The following is a 15,108-nucleotide window of genomic DNA, read 5'->3' as shown; positions in this document are numbered from 1 at the left end:
AAATGTCTGGACATTTGTTCTTATAATATCTTTGAAATAAATTTGATGTTATTCAGTTGGTCTTTTTTCCTTAAGGTTTTTGCAAGGCAAATGGGGTTAAGTGGCTTGCCCAAGGCCACACAGCTAGGTCATTATTAAGTGTCTGAGACCAGATTTGAAACCAGGTACTCCTGACTCCAAGGCTGGTGCTTTATCCACTACGCCACCTAGCCACCCCTGATGTTATTCAGTTGGGTACAATTCTTTAAGACTCCTTTTGGGGGTTTTCTTGGCAAAGATACTGGAGTGGTTTGTCATTTCCTTCTCCAGTTCATTTTTATAGATAAGGAAACTGAGGTAATCAGTGTTAAGTGACTTGCCCAGGGTCACACAACTAATAAGTGCCAGAGACCAGATTTGAAAACATGTTCCTGACTCCAGGCCTGGTGCCCTATCCACTGCAATGAAAGCCATCCAGTGTAAGTGGCTAAAATGAATTGGGATGCTCAGTCACTGACCCCTAACAAATGGAAGTAGATAACTTTCAAGAGTTCGATCTGGTGGCAGGAAAGAAGACACCCCACCAGAGTACCCAAGAATGCTGTAAGAATTTTCTAGTAGACCAGATTCTGGGGGGTTGGGATCGGAGCATACCTACGCTAATAGCAATGCATAAGGGAATACAAGCAATAAAACAATAGATAAGAATCAAGTAACAAAGATTTTTGCCACCCATTCTCAAATTATAGCCTCCCAATCTTCCAGAGAATTTGGGTCATACATTCTCCGGCTGTTTCTCACACTCCCTTAATAGTGGGTAAGAAGTAGATAAGGGAGAACAGGTTTACAGAGCCGGGCAGGGCAAGGATGGAGCTCAGCAGCCCCGGGTGAGAACACTGGCACATCTCAGCCTGGTATCTCTGAAGCTCCCAAGTCCCAGCACCATCACTTGGGGAGATGACAATGGCAACTGGTCCAACAGGCCCAGTCATCACTGCTCAGCATGGAGGATCACATGTTCTCACCCTCTGGGCAGTCAGTCAGCAACCACTATTGAATGTGCCTGACTGGCATCCTGTTCAGGGTGAGCAGAGGATGAAAGGCCAAAAGCAGCCTGTGCCCTCAAGCAGTGGCAGAGCCAACAGGTCAATAACCAGGTATATGCAAGGGATAGGAATAATTAATGAAAGGTCATCTGAAAGGAGATGTTATTAGCAGCTGAGAGGATCAGATGGAGTCCTCTGCAGAAGGTGAGCTTTGAGCTGAGTCTGGGAGAAAGCCAAGGCTAAGATGAGAGGAAGGCATTCCAGGCATGGGGTTCAGCCTGTGCAAAAGTGAGGCGATGGGGGCAGCTAGGTGGCACAGTGGATAGAACAGCGGCCCTGGAGTCAGGAGGACCTGGGTTCAAATCTGGCCTCAGGTGCTTAATAATTATCTAGCTGTGACCTTGGGCAGGTCACTTAACCTCATTGCCTTAAAAAAAAAAATATATATATATATATATATATATATATTAGGTTTTTGCAAGGCAAATTAAGCGCCTGAGGCCGCATTGAACCCAGGCCCTCCTGACTCCAGGACCAGTGCTCTATCCACTGCGCCACCTAGCTGCCCCACCTTAAATATATTTAAAAAAATTTTTAAAGTAAGGTTATGGGTCATGGAGGGTTATGAGGGAGAAGAGCAAGAAGGCTGATGTAGCTGGACAATGGAGTGAGGAGAGGAGAGAAAGAATAAGAAGAAAGGAATGGACTTGGAACCACAATCAGAGGAGCTGGTATTGATCCTGGAGATGATTTAGGCTTCTCTTTCTCTCCCTGCAGTTCCACTTTTCTCTCTAGCCTCCCCCCTTCCTCATAGGACCCCATTTCCCCTCTGGGGTCACTGGATCAAGTTGGGCCTGGGGTGATGTATTCAGGCCTACATAGTTCAAAAATCATCTCATCAGCTAAGCTCAGATGCATGAGAGATGGGGGCAGAGCGAACATTGTAAAGATTATATCAGAATACTTGCTGTTATGGGGAGGTAGAAAAATGTGGAACTCAAAATCTTACAAAAAAAATGAATGTTGAAAACTAGCTCTGACTGTCATTGAAAAAATAAAATAGCATTCAAAAGAAAAGACTGCTGTCATCTGGGTGAGGGGTGATCAGGGCCTGTGGTGGCTGTATGAGTGGAGGGAAGGAGGTGTTGTGAGTACAGAAAAAAACAGAATTTGTCAAGAGAGAGGATGTGTGAGCCAAGGGGGTGCAAGAAGCTGAAGACATTGAGATGACAAGCCCAGGGAGTGAGAAGGATGGCAGTACCGCTGAAATAAGGAAGTTCAGAATGGAGAAGGGTTGGGAGGGTGCAAGGGGAAGTTAATATTTTAATTTGAACAGGAATTTGAGATATCTAGAATGCAAAGGAGGCACATGATCCAATAGAGAGGTTAGGACTAGATATAGAAATCTGAGGGTCATCTTCATAGAAATGATTGTTGAACCCATGGGAGTTGATGACAATGAGGAAAAGGGGCCCAGGCCACAGCACTGGGGGATCCCCATGGTTAGGAAATAATTAGTCAATGGGACTGAAAAGGAGAACTAGGAGAGAAGAATGTGAAAAGGACCTAAAGAACACAGAGGATCCAGGTGGAGAAGACAATAGACAGAGGTCAAAGTCTGAAGAATGGCCAAGAGCCAAGCTCCTCCATGAACACCTTGCTTTCATTCCAACCCAACTGAGGGCAGTCCCAGCTCTCCATCGCCCTTCCATCCTCCCTTCTCTTAACTCTATTCAATGACCTCTAAGAAATTCTTGGACTAATTCCTCCTTATCTTCAATCTTCCCTTCCCTTCTTTCTTCTCTCTTCTCATCCCAGTGGAATGCTGGCTCCTTCCAGATGGGGTTATTCACCAATACTCTCAGGGTAGGACTCACTGCACTCCCCTGCCCCCAGGGAGAAGAAAAGGGAGGTGTAAGTCTAGATTATGATTCACCAGCATCTCTCCTTTGTTTAAAGTCATGCCATCCATCTGCCCATTCATAAAACCTGGCATTCCTCAGTCTCTTTCCCTCTTGTATTTTCTTCTCTCCATTCATCTTTTTCCTACAGCAATTTCCCATTCCTGAAGATCCAGCTATTGCTTCCCCATGGGTGACTCCCCATGCTAGATCATTCCAGTCCTTCAGTCCCATGTTGCCGAACAACAGTGTTAAAACGTAAAACATCAAGCAGAACGCGGTACCCATTAACAGCAATGTTGTGATGATCGACTGATGGACTTAGCTCTTCTCAGCAGTATAGTGATCCAAGACAAATCCAAAAGACTCATGATGGAAAATGTCATCCTCATTCAGACAAAGAACTATGGTGTCTGAATGCAGATCACAGCAGACTATATTTTTAATCTGTTTTTTTGTTTTTTTCTTTCTTGTGGTTTTACTTTTTGTTCTGATTTTTCTTTCACAGCATGACTAATATGGAAATACGTTTAACATGATTCCGTATGGACAAACCATATCAGATTGCTGTCTTAGGGAGGGAGGGGGTAGAGAAAGGAGGGAGGGAGGGAGGGAGAACATTTTACAAAGTGACTGTTGAAAGCTATCTCTACATGTAATCAAAAAAACTTTTTTAAAACCTTAAGCGTATCATTTTCACTCTCTTCCAATTTCTAGAAATGGAACCTTGAGGCTCTTTATCACCCAGGCTTGAAACTTTGCAATCATCCTTCATCTCTTCCCCTAAACCAATCAGTCACGGAGCTTTTGCAACCCCTCATTTCTGGAATAATGGAATTTTAGATACTCAGGTTTAGAGATCAGGAGAGAGGGATAGCTTGGGAACTATCTGAGGGGAAATTGTGGGAGTGAGAGACTTCCAAAAGAAAAAATGGACAGAGTCAGAAACAGAGCTCGGGAAACTTGCCCAACTTCCAGAGTTGCAAAGAACAAACACTGAAGGAGAGAGGACAGGAATAGTCAGAAAAGTAGGAGAAAAACCAGGATGTACTCATTCTAAAATACAGTTTAGAATTATGGGAGTAAATGACTAAAATGTCCATTACTTTTTTGTTTGGAGAATTATTTTTATTTTTTAAAATAAATGTATTTATTTATGTAGTTTCCCAACTACGTGCAAAGATGGTTTTCAACATTCAGTTTTTTTTTTTTTTTTGCAAGGCAACTAGGTAATTGTTAAGTGTCTAAGGTCAGATTTGAACTCAGGTACTACTCGTACTCCTGACTCCAGGGCCCGAGCTCTATCCACTGCACAACCTAGCCACCCCTACAACATTCATTTTTAAATAAGGTTTTGAGTCCCACATTTTTCCTCCTCCCTTCCTCCCACCCTTTCCTTGGCAGCGAGTAATTTTTTTTTTTAGGTTTTTTCAAGGCAAACGGGGTTAAGTGGCTTGCCCAAGGCCACATAGCTAGGTAATTATTAAGTGTCTGAGACCGGATTTGAACCCAGGTACTCCTGATGCCAGGGCCAGTGCTCTAGTCACTGTACCACCTAACTGCCCCATATTTTTTTTTAAAAAAATAGACTTTTGTTGATATCTTTTGTTTTTTAAATTGTTTTTTACATTTGTTTCAACATTGTGTTTCTTAGAGAAAAAAGAGGTTGTTGACCCAACTATTGCAGCCAAAGGACTAAAATTGTGATATTCACTGGTCACTGGGACCAATTGCTTGCTTAGAGGCACCAAAATATACTTGCCTTCCTTGGGTTATCTAGACCCCAGGGTAATAATGTGAATCTTGTTTGGGTCTGAGGGTGGGGTGGGGATGGAAGGGAATTATATAGGACTCTAGAGAAAAGAGAGACTCATTGGGAGATGACAGGGTGGCCCTGAAAGCCACCCAAATTCAGGGTCCTTTTAGGGATAGCTAATAAGTCACTAGAGAACAATATCTGTTTCTGCATCTATTATGGGCCTCTATAAGTCCTTTGTGACTTCTGCCCTTTCTGGGGCTGAAATAAAGGCAGTCCCATATGTACAAGGCTAAGCTGAATGCTTGGAGGGGAGCTGGAGACTCCTTTTACACACATTTGGGGAAATCTAGATGTGTTTTCCATGAGTGTGCTAGGAGATTTTCCTAGAAAAAAAGCAACAAAAGAAATAGAAAAAATGACCCTCTCTGAAGTCAATTCCAAGATTGAACCTGGTCCAATCCAAGAGCCCCCTGACCAGATACAATCATAATAGACATTTTCTTCTAGTGTTTCAAAGTTCTTGAGTCCAATCCCTCCCCCCACCAGGTGCTAAATGATGATTCTTTTATTTTGGGGGCTGACCAGGCTACTCCCTTGTCCAGGGAGCTCCAGTGATTTCCTATCATCTCTAGGCTAAGATACAAACTCCATCAGTCAGTATATAAGTTTACCCTGTACCAGGCGCTAGTCAGCTCCCCCATTGTGCAGTTAAACCCTCCACAAACTGGCGTCAGCCCATTTTTCCAGACTGATTACATATTGCTGGACCTCGTGTACTCTGAATTCCAACTGAATGAGCCTTATTTATCATTCTTGAGACCAGATACCCTATCTCCTGCCTCTGCACCTTTGCCTTAGTTATCTCTCCTGCCAGTCAGGGTTCACTCAAGGGCTACCTCCTTGAGGCCCTTCCTGATCTCCCAGTTGTTAGTTCCCCCAGTACTTGGAATTTATTCCTAATGATGATAATAATATCTTACATTTATATTATTATTATTAATATAAATTTATATTACATTAAACAATGTTTTATAAATATTACATTTATAATATTGTCATCTTTACTTTATAAATATTAGTTCATCCTTCTCTGTGACAGTCTTTCAGAGAATTGAAGGCAATTATTATATCCTCCCTAAGTCTTTTCTTCTCTAGGTCAAAGCATCCCTAGTTCCTTCCACTTTCATATGATATGACCTGCAGGCTATTCCCCATTCTGATTGCCCTCCTCTGGACACTCTCCCATCTTCCTGAAATGTGTTGCCAAAAGCAGAACAGAGCTGTGGGCTGACCAGGTCTAGAGAGAAGCACTGTCAGCAACCTGGCAGTGCCTGTCTCAATGCTATGTCTGTTGCATTGGATGACAGGCTCCTGGTTGAGCCTGCTGTCCACTGAAACCCCAAATCTTTTTCAGATCACCTGCTGCTCTGGATCCCCACCATCCCCTACCCTATCTAAGTTTGAATTCTGGCTCCAGTAAAAACCATCTGTGATATTAGACTGGCATTCCTACCTCTCTGTGCCTACTTTCTTCATTTAGATGAGGATGAGGATGATGATTACAAGCTTTGTATGACCGACCCTCCTTTGTAAAGTTCATTCCAAAGCATTTACATAGAAGGTACTTTGGAAAGAGTGGGTTTGTTTGGATGAAATACAAAGCACTCACAACTTGACCCTGAAGGCTCCAAGCAACCTTTCTCACCTCATTTCTATACAACCCAGCCAAAGTGGAATATTGGCTGAATTCAACATTTCATCCCTTTCCTTCAAGCCTGCATGACATTCTGTCTTTGCTTTTGTTTATAACCAACTGATATTATGGGGGTGACTGGGGGTGACTGGGGTTGGGTCTTGTCTTTCTTTATGGAAGAAGACCCAAATGTCATCACTATGTTAGAGACAAGTGACAATGTATTCGACTACGGCTCAGAACAATACGAGCTCGGAATGTTCTACCATAGGTTGGGTACAAATAGTCCATGGGAACTCCTGAGTGGGTATTCTGAACTTACAGATGTCACATTTCCTTTGAGCTGCTTCCATTCTGCCTTCCTCATGGAGGGCAGCCCCTCTGTGATGAAGGTACACCCTGCTGGGCAGGCCTGGGCCAGGGTCTCCCATGCTGTACAATCAACTCTAAAGTTCTTCAGAGCCCTTCGGGGTGTCCCAGTTTCACTTCTTCTGACTCCCTTATAAGCATTTGCCCTGGGTGAGTTCTCCATAAAATAGTTTTTTTTGGGCAAGCGTACGTCTGGCATCCTAACAACATGACTAGCCCATCATAGTTACACTGTCTGTAGTGATACTGGAATGCTTGGCATTTAGCTAGAGAAAGGACCTGGCTTGTTGGACTGGCATTTCCATGGAGCTGAGCAGGCTGCCTGTTCCTATGTGAGTGAAAATGAGAAGAAGAAGGTAAGGACTGGGGTAGCAGAATTCACAACTGATTGGTTATAGGGGCTGGAAAGAGTTGGGGATGACAGAAAAAGGGGGAAACCACCATAAAGGGGAAGGATAGGGATTGGGTCATTCCTGGGAATGGTCCTCGATGGCCAGGGATGAATCAGAGATGATTGGCAGTCGAGTCAGGAGAATGGGATCTTGTGAAAAGAAGTCACCCCATTTTGGTCTCCTGGAATTGGGCAAAGGACCTTGCCCTTCTTCTTTGGGCCCCTCACTCTTCATGCGGTCTGTTGGACTTCCAGCAAGGGATGGATGAGAGGGCTTTCCCCCATCCTCCCCATCAAAACTGGTCCAACTTGGAGATCTTGGCTGCCTTTATCTGCCCTTCTACCCTGAGTCTATTTGAGGCTCTACTGATCATAAAGAATGGACATTTCCTGCCTTGGGGATTACCACCAGAGTTTGAATGTTCTCGCATCTCTATCTATGTATGGTGCCAGGCCCTGCCCACTCAGATTTCCTTAATAGCATGCCACTCTAGGGAGAAGCTGACCATTGATGGAGACCCCTGGAGCTGGACACCTAAAGAAAGCTGGCCGGGGAGCAGGTCAGGGAACAAGCCAAGGAGCTACTGAGGCGTCTTAGGTAGAAGGTGAAGATAAGTTATGTGCTCTTTGTGCTTAGGGAATTGGTTGGGAGGGGGTGGACCAACAAATGACTTGTGTTCCTGTATCAGTCCCTGAACCCCCATCTCTATGTCTGTTCCATAGACCCTCTTTCTGCTGTAGAAACCCCTACTTTCCATTAGGTACCTTTTCTAGAAGGAGCTCCACACTTTGGGGAGACCCCTGATAGGAGCATTGCCAGACTTTCTAGATTCTAGAAAATTACAGGGAAGTATTACTAGAAAGGAGGAAGAAGAAGGGGGGAGAGGAGGAGGAAGAAGAGGCAGAAGAAAAGGGGGAGGAAGAGGAGGAGGAGGAAGGAGAAGGGGAGGAAGAAGAACAAGGGGAGAAAGAGAAAGACAAGAAGGAAAGGGTCTAATGTCTGCCAAGCGCAGGGTGCTGAGTATGGGTCAGCCTAGGGGTGGTGGTCTCCTACCATTGGTCAAGAGCAGAGAACCCCAGAGTAGGAGTTGGAGTGAAGAAGCTTGGATGAAGATGACCCTGCCATGGAGGGCCTCACAAACCGCTGATGTCCAAAACATCTACGTTCTTTCTCTATGGATCCAAGGAGCAGAGATGAGGTGATCCCAGCTCTGCCATTCCTTGTTTTGAGGGCCCTCTCAGCTCTAATATGATTCTTTAATATTATTCTGAAACAACTCCCAGTCTGGCATAGTAGATTCTATGATTCCATTATCCTTTTGTTCTCAGCTTTCTGAGAAGAAACTGAGGCACCAAGAAACCTCATGACTTTTCCAGCTGAGGAGGTGTGTCAAACTTGGGAAGATACCCTAGGGCCTCCAGTCCCCCCTTTTCCCTCCCCCAGGGAGTCTTAGAAAGGCTCCATTGGTTACTCTATGGACCCACCCCGGAGATGCTCTCTCCTACAGAGCAAAGGAAGCAGGGGTGCCTGTCTGGGGAGCCCTGAATGGGTCAGTTGTCTAGCTCCGATGCCAACCCCGGTTCTGCCTGGGGCAATGCCACTGACTGGACCACAGAGGCCTAGCCTTGTTTGTCCTGTCCCCCGGAGGCCCTGAGTGTGTGGTGGGAAAACCCAGCCCCGCTGGATTCCAAAACAAAAATGTTATTTATAAAACTCCCTCAGCAAGTGTTTGTAAAGGGCCTTGGCTTTCTCCTCAGATCTCTGGGAGTTGTAAGAAAGGATCTTCTTCACCCTGGCGAGGCTGGAAGGAACGAGACACTGCTCCTCTCTAAAGAGAGACCGAGAGGGAGAGCACAGTCAGGGACCCAGGGGACACTCACGAGGGGAAGATCGGAGGGTCTTGGACTTAGTCCATTTGGCAGATGAGAAGACTGAGGCCCAGGAGGTACCCCAGCCCAGGGGCACTCAGATCCAAAGCCAACGGTGTTCTCCACTCTCCAGCCCTGACTCCAGCCCTGTTTACAAGAGAGGAAACTGAGGCTGGGGGGTCAGGATCCAGCGAAGGTGGGTAAGGTACTTTTGAAGCCTGAAAGTCCCATCTTTGGGCAGCAGCCTCACTCCCCCCCCCGCTGAAGGGAAACAGAGCATTGTGTCCAGTTTGGGGGTTTCCATGCCGTGGGACAGAGTGGCCTTTTGACTTGTTCACCTCCCTGCTGGCTTTCAGAATCATTTTCACTTTCAAACCTGTCTTCACCCCATTTGGACAAGACCAGGAAGGAAGATGACAATTTTATATTGTTTAGAATTATTCTTCCTCTTTCTGGTCTCAAGTGTTTGTTCTAGAGATTTTCACCCAGATGTTGATTCTCTGGCTTTGAGGCCCAGGCCCCAGGAGCCCAGTGAACCTTGGGCAAGACTTTATCTGTGCCAGTAGTGCAGCCAGTCTGAGAATGCCCAGCAGGTTGAAGGCACCAGGAAAACAGTCCCAACTGGAAGGACTTTCACAAGGACTCGTTCAAAGTTGCTTGGTCAAATGTCAGAGACGGACCCTCAGAGTGGCAGGGCCTTGAAAAGAGAACGTTGGTGCTGGGAAGGAGCTTAGAATGTGGACTCTGAGCTGGAAAGATTCTCATACCATAGAACATGGAGCTGAAAGGGTCCTTAGAACAGGGAATGTCAGAGATGAGAGGATCCTTAGAACAGGGAATATCAGAGCTGGAGGGTCCCAGGAACAGGGAATGTCAGAGCTGGGAAGGAGGCTTAGAACATGGAGAGGCAGAGCTGGAGGGAAATTAGGACACAGATTGTCGAGACAGCTGGACCACCAGCTGGATAGAGCACCAGCTCTGGAGTCAGGAGGATCTGAGTTCAAATCTGACCTCAGACACTTAATAATTGCCTAGCTATGTGGCCTTGGGCAAGTCATTTAATACCATTGCCTTAAATAAATAAAAAATTTAAAAAAGAACCCAGACTGTCAGAGCTGAGAGGGACCTTAGAACATGGAATGTCAGAGATGAGAGTGATTGATATTAGCATGTGTCATGACAGAAATGGGAGGAACCTCAAATGTCAGCTCTGAGAACAGACTTTAGGGACAGCTAATTTAATTGCCCATCTTACAAAGACAGAAAAATGAAACTCAGAGTGGGAAATTGTTTGCCTAGCCCCAAATAAGTAGCCCAGCTGGGCGTCGCAGGTGGACTCCCCCTGCTCTGGCAGAGGCACATCGAGCTCCTGTTTGGTCCAGAAGTGTGGCCAAAAATGCCTCATCCCTGAGTCGACTCCCCAGCCCCAGCCGCCCTGGCCCTCAGGGTTTTCTCCAAATAAGGGTGGGGAGCTGGGCCCGGAGCTCTTCGGAGCCTCGTGGGCTGTGGGGCAGGCTCATTTTTTCCCATGGCTGGGACTTGTAGGCAGCTCTCTGCTCTTCCCTGCAGTCGGAAGGGCCCCCACTCTGGGGCCGGCTTTGCCAAAAGGAGGGGTCAGAGGATGACCGGGGAGCTGGGCGGCTCTCGCTGCTGAGGTCACTCGGAGAGTGTGGGACAGGCCCAGCCAGAGACAGATGCAGGCTCAGCCTCTGCTGGGAGGACCCCAGAAGCCTTTCGCCTTTGCACTGTTCCCAGAAACCCCCTCAGGGAGGCCAAGAGGAACCAGGGGAACTTGGGACAGGCCCCTGGCTTCTCTGCAGACAGGATGCAGCTGGCTCTGGGGTGAGCCTGGAGGTCAGGCTGGAGGACCCTGAGGCTCCTCTCATTGAAAGGAGGAGGACTGGCCCCAGAGTTGTGGCTGGACTGCCCACAGGAAATGGGGAGGACCAGAAGCCCAGCTGCCACCCCGCACCCCTCTAGGACTAACCTAGGCACCCAGCAAGCCCAGGGGGGTCGGCGATGCTTCAGCACCCTTGAAGTTTGGGGCCCTGGGCCAAAGCCATGTGGCACCACCCTAGTTACTTTACAGAGCTTCAGAGACGTCTTTCAAACTCATTTCCACCTCCAATGCCTTGCAAAATAATGGAATAGATTATGATATCATTGCTTTACAGACAAATGAAATGCTCTAAAAACCAGCCAACCCAAACCAAACCTCTTAGAAGCATGATTCCATGGAAATCAGGGAAGACCTCTTTGAGGGGGCAGAAGGCAAGAGAAGCAGGGCCACCCCATATTTTAGCTTAGCTAATATTTTCGTTGAACAAAAGTCTCTTTTCTCTCCCTTCCACCCCTATTTGGAGGAGAAAGAAAGAGAAACCCTCATAACAAATATTCATTGATTGAAGCTACAGAAAAGAAGCTAAATTCAAAGGAAGGAAGATCCAAATTGATTGAACAAAGTCGTTCTTGTTTTTTCAGTTTAACTGGGCAATCACAAGCGGGGGCTGGGGCCAGATCCCTGTAATGACCAGCCTTGGCTCCAGAGAGGAGGAGAGGATGCTTCCTTTCGCTGGAGAGGTGGAGGCCCATGGGTACAGCACGGGGCATATTCCAAAGGGCAGGGCAGGGTGGCTACCAAGGTTGGTTTGCCTGAAATAGTTTTCTTTGTGACAAGAAAAGGCTAATGGGGGGGGGGGTAATCTGGAAAAGCCTGAGATGTCTGAAGAAAAGGCAGCAGGGAAGGGCTTCCCTTTGGCCCTTCTTTATAAGAGGCTAGTTGCCCCCTCCCCCCGACACTTTAACAGATGGGCTCAGGCTGAGGACCCATGAAGGACTTAAATAACAGAGCAGGGATCTGACCGGACTACTTGCTTATTTGTCTTGGTAGGGTTTGGGGGAAGGGTTACGGGGCCCAGGACGGCCTCTGATTCCAGGGGAGGACTGGGGTGCTCTCCATTGCCCTTCCAGCTTTCCCCATGCAGACCCTCCTGGAGGAGCTGATTTCTCCTCTCCCAGCTCAGGGACCGATCTTCAGGTAGGGAGCTCCCCCTCCAGGCCAGGTCAGGAATTGTTCATTGGTGTGGCTTTGGGGAATTTCTATGGTTCTGGCATCCACCAACAAGAAAGAAAGAAGCTTTGGTGGGTGGGGGGGTGGGGGGCACGGGACCGCAACCCTGGTGGTTGCCATCTCTCGGTGGAGCCAGGCAAGGGCTCGGCAGTCCCATAGAGTTTCCCTGTCCCCGGGTCACATGTGTTGGACCCAGGACACGTCCCCTGGACCCTAGCCACTGGACCACACTGCCCCTCTTGGGCCCTCAGAGAGGAGTGAGAGCTGGGCTGACCCCCTCCCCTTATGGTCAACATTCCCCAGGGCTGGAGAGATGGAGAGGAAGCGTGGGGCTCCCCCCCCTGCCCTCAGAAAGCTGCCAATCACAGAACAGGGGTGCTGCCAGAGTGGGATGAGGATGAAGGTGATCAGCCCCTCCTCGGGCATGGGGATGCCAGGTATGGGGAACTGCCCAGAGCCTGGAAAGCTCAGGACCAGGGCAGGGATGAGAAGGCTGCTCCATCCACTGCCGCACCCCCGGCTCTCCCACTTTTGCAGGGGCTGCTTGGGCGGGAGCTCCCCAAGTCTGGCTTCAATCCCCAGCTGTTGGTCCACGCTGTGCCAAGGCCTTGGCAGGAAGCCACTTATTTCTGTGACCCAGGGCAGGCCACCTCCAGGAGAGATAGCATCGGAGGTTACACACACCCCAGGAGCCTTGGGCTGGGCCCGCTCTTTCCACAGTGTCTGGCCAGGAAAAACAAAAACAAAGACACCCCAGGAGCTGAAGGGAAAAACACCGACTTCAAAAAACCTCCATCCAAGGGAGAGGGAAGGGACGAATCTGCCCAGAGGGGAAGGCAAGGCAAAGGGGCCCAGGGAGAGTCCTAAGTCAGGGTCATTTGTCCCACCCCCCAAAAAGAATCCCTTCAGATTCCTTCTAGCAAGAACTAACAGGAACGGGGAGCTGGTTTTGTTTTTTGTTTTTTAGGTTTTTGCAAGGCAGTGGGGTTACGTGGCTCGCCCAAGGCCACACAGCCAGGTCATTATGAAGTGTCTGAGGCCGGATTTGAACTCAGGTCCTCCTGACTCCAGGGCCGGTGTAGGAACACTTATCTGACTCTGGACCCTCCAACCCCCCTGGTTTTTCAAAAAAAGAAAGTGACACAACTCTCCCCAGGTCCTCTGAGCCTGAGCTGAGTCGGACTTGCCCAGCACTCTCCCCCTGTCCTTGGCCCTCTCTCCCACTAGCCCAGATCTTTCTGTCCTGTCTTATAATAATTAAGGGGCCCAGTGGATAGAGCCGGGCCAGGAGTCAGGAAAAGTGAGCTTCAGACCCTAGTGGTGTGGCCTTGGCCAAGTCACCTAACCTGTAAAAAGCAGAAAATAATACAACTTGCTTCCTGGAGAGTTGTAGGATAATATTTGTGAAGGGTCCCTCAATGCTGGCTATTATTAGAGCCTCAGAGTGGGAGGGGAGCTCAGGCCCATCTGGCCTCAACCTCCCCTGACCCCAATCCCCTGCCACATGACAAAGTGTGCTGGGTCCTTGCTCGAACCCACTACCCTGCAGGCAGCCCCTTTCGTTTGGGGACTCTGGCCTTCTTGGCACCCCTTTCCTGGCACCGAGCCAAAAACTGATGTCTGGGCCTCCCCTCGACTCCTCAGGACAGCCCCAAGAGGCCTGAAGACGGCCACAGCTCCCCGGAGGCTTCTCTTCCTTCATCTCCACCACTGCCCCATCCTAGCTGCCCTTCTCGGGTCACCGCCCACTTATCCTCCAGTCGGAGACTGGTGAGGACAGCGGACACAGGGCCCATCGCTGCCCTTGCTTGTCCTGGGCTTTGGGTCAGGTTTCTGGGACCACTCTTGGGCCGTGCCCCAGCTGCTGCCCAAGATGAGGGGCCTGCCCTCTGCCAGCGCGCCATCCAGTCATTCTCATTCTTGGCTGCGTCTCTCAGGAGCTGGGTTTGTGGAGTCTTCTCTCTTCCCTCACCCCCCCCCCCCCCAAGCCTGGATTGTTCATTGATTCCGGGGTCCCAGCTGTGAACTTGGTGGGGGGAGGGGGGCTGGTACAGGGCCAGATGGGGGGATGGGAAGATGCTGAGGAAGGAGAATGCTCTCCCCCCACATTCCAACATCTGGAACACATGTGCAGTGGGAGCCTCAGGCATTCATCCGAGGCCAGGAGCCCTGCCCTTGACACTGGCTGTGGGTTTCAGGTGTGGGCCCCATGGGGGTGCCCTCTGGCAGAGTCTCAGACCTTAGGGGAGCCCAAAGTCAGGGGTAGCAACCAGAAGGCTGGGGGGCTACAGGGGAAACTTGTGTTGGTGATGGCTGGGAGAAGCTCAGGGTCAAGGGTCCAGCGGCCTGAGCTCTGACCAGTTCGACCCCAACTTGCCTTTGAGGGTAGATGGGATCAAATGACCTCAGCTATTCCAGGGAACCTCCCTCTGCCTCAGTTTCCTCCTCCGTCCTATGGATATTTATTAATCCAGTACGAATCTAGTGACACTCTGGGCTGGCCGCCTCTGGCTCAAAATAACATCCCGACAACACTTAGGGTTTCAAAAGGGTGAAGACAGGACTGGGGACTCATAATACACGTTAGCGCTATTCAGTGGAAGTCAACAAGCATTTATTCAAGGTATCAATCCATCTGCAATTACAAAGCGGAAGGGACGGCAGAAGCTATGTCATCCAAGAGATGGCAAGTCAAAGTCAGAGAGGATGCACGGATCTGACCTCGCCCTGCTCCGCATCGCTAGTGACCTGCCGGGCCCTGCGGTCCAGCTCACAATCTAGGATGTGCCGCGAGGGGGCTCTTCAATCGACCAGGCCTGACCTCCGGGAAGCCTTCCCTGATGGACCCACCCTCCTCTCCACTAGGACCCTGAGTGGCTTCTGGTATGGATGTCCCTTTGGTGGGTCCCAGACTGGCTGGAGACTCTTGACAGCTGGCACTTTGGATCTTCTGCCTCAGTTTCCCCCATTGGGGCTGGTGCACTGACCACACGGCGCCATAAGATCACACTTTGGCCATCTAACTGTGCCT

The sequence above is a fragment of the Macrotis lagotis genome, chromosome 3, assembly GCF_037893015.1.
Source record: "Macrotis lagotis isolate mMagLag1 chromosome 3, bilby.v1.9.chrom.fasta, whole genome shotgun sequence".
Taxonomy (NCBI): domain Eukaryota; kingdom Metazoa; phylum Chordata; class Mammalia; order Peramelemorphia; family Peramelidae; genus Macrotis; species Macrotis lagotis.
The sequence above is the reverse complement of the archived record's forward strand: the minus strand, read 5'-3'. Positions refer to the sequence as shown.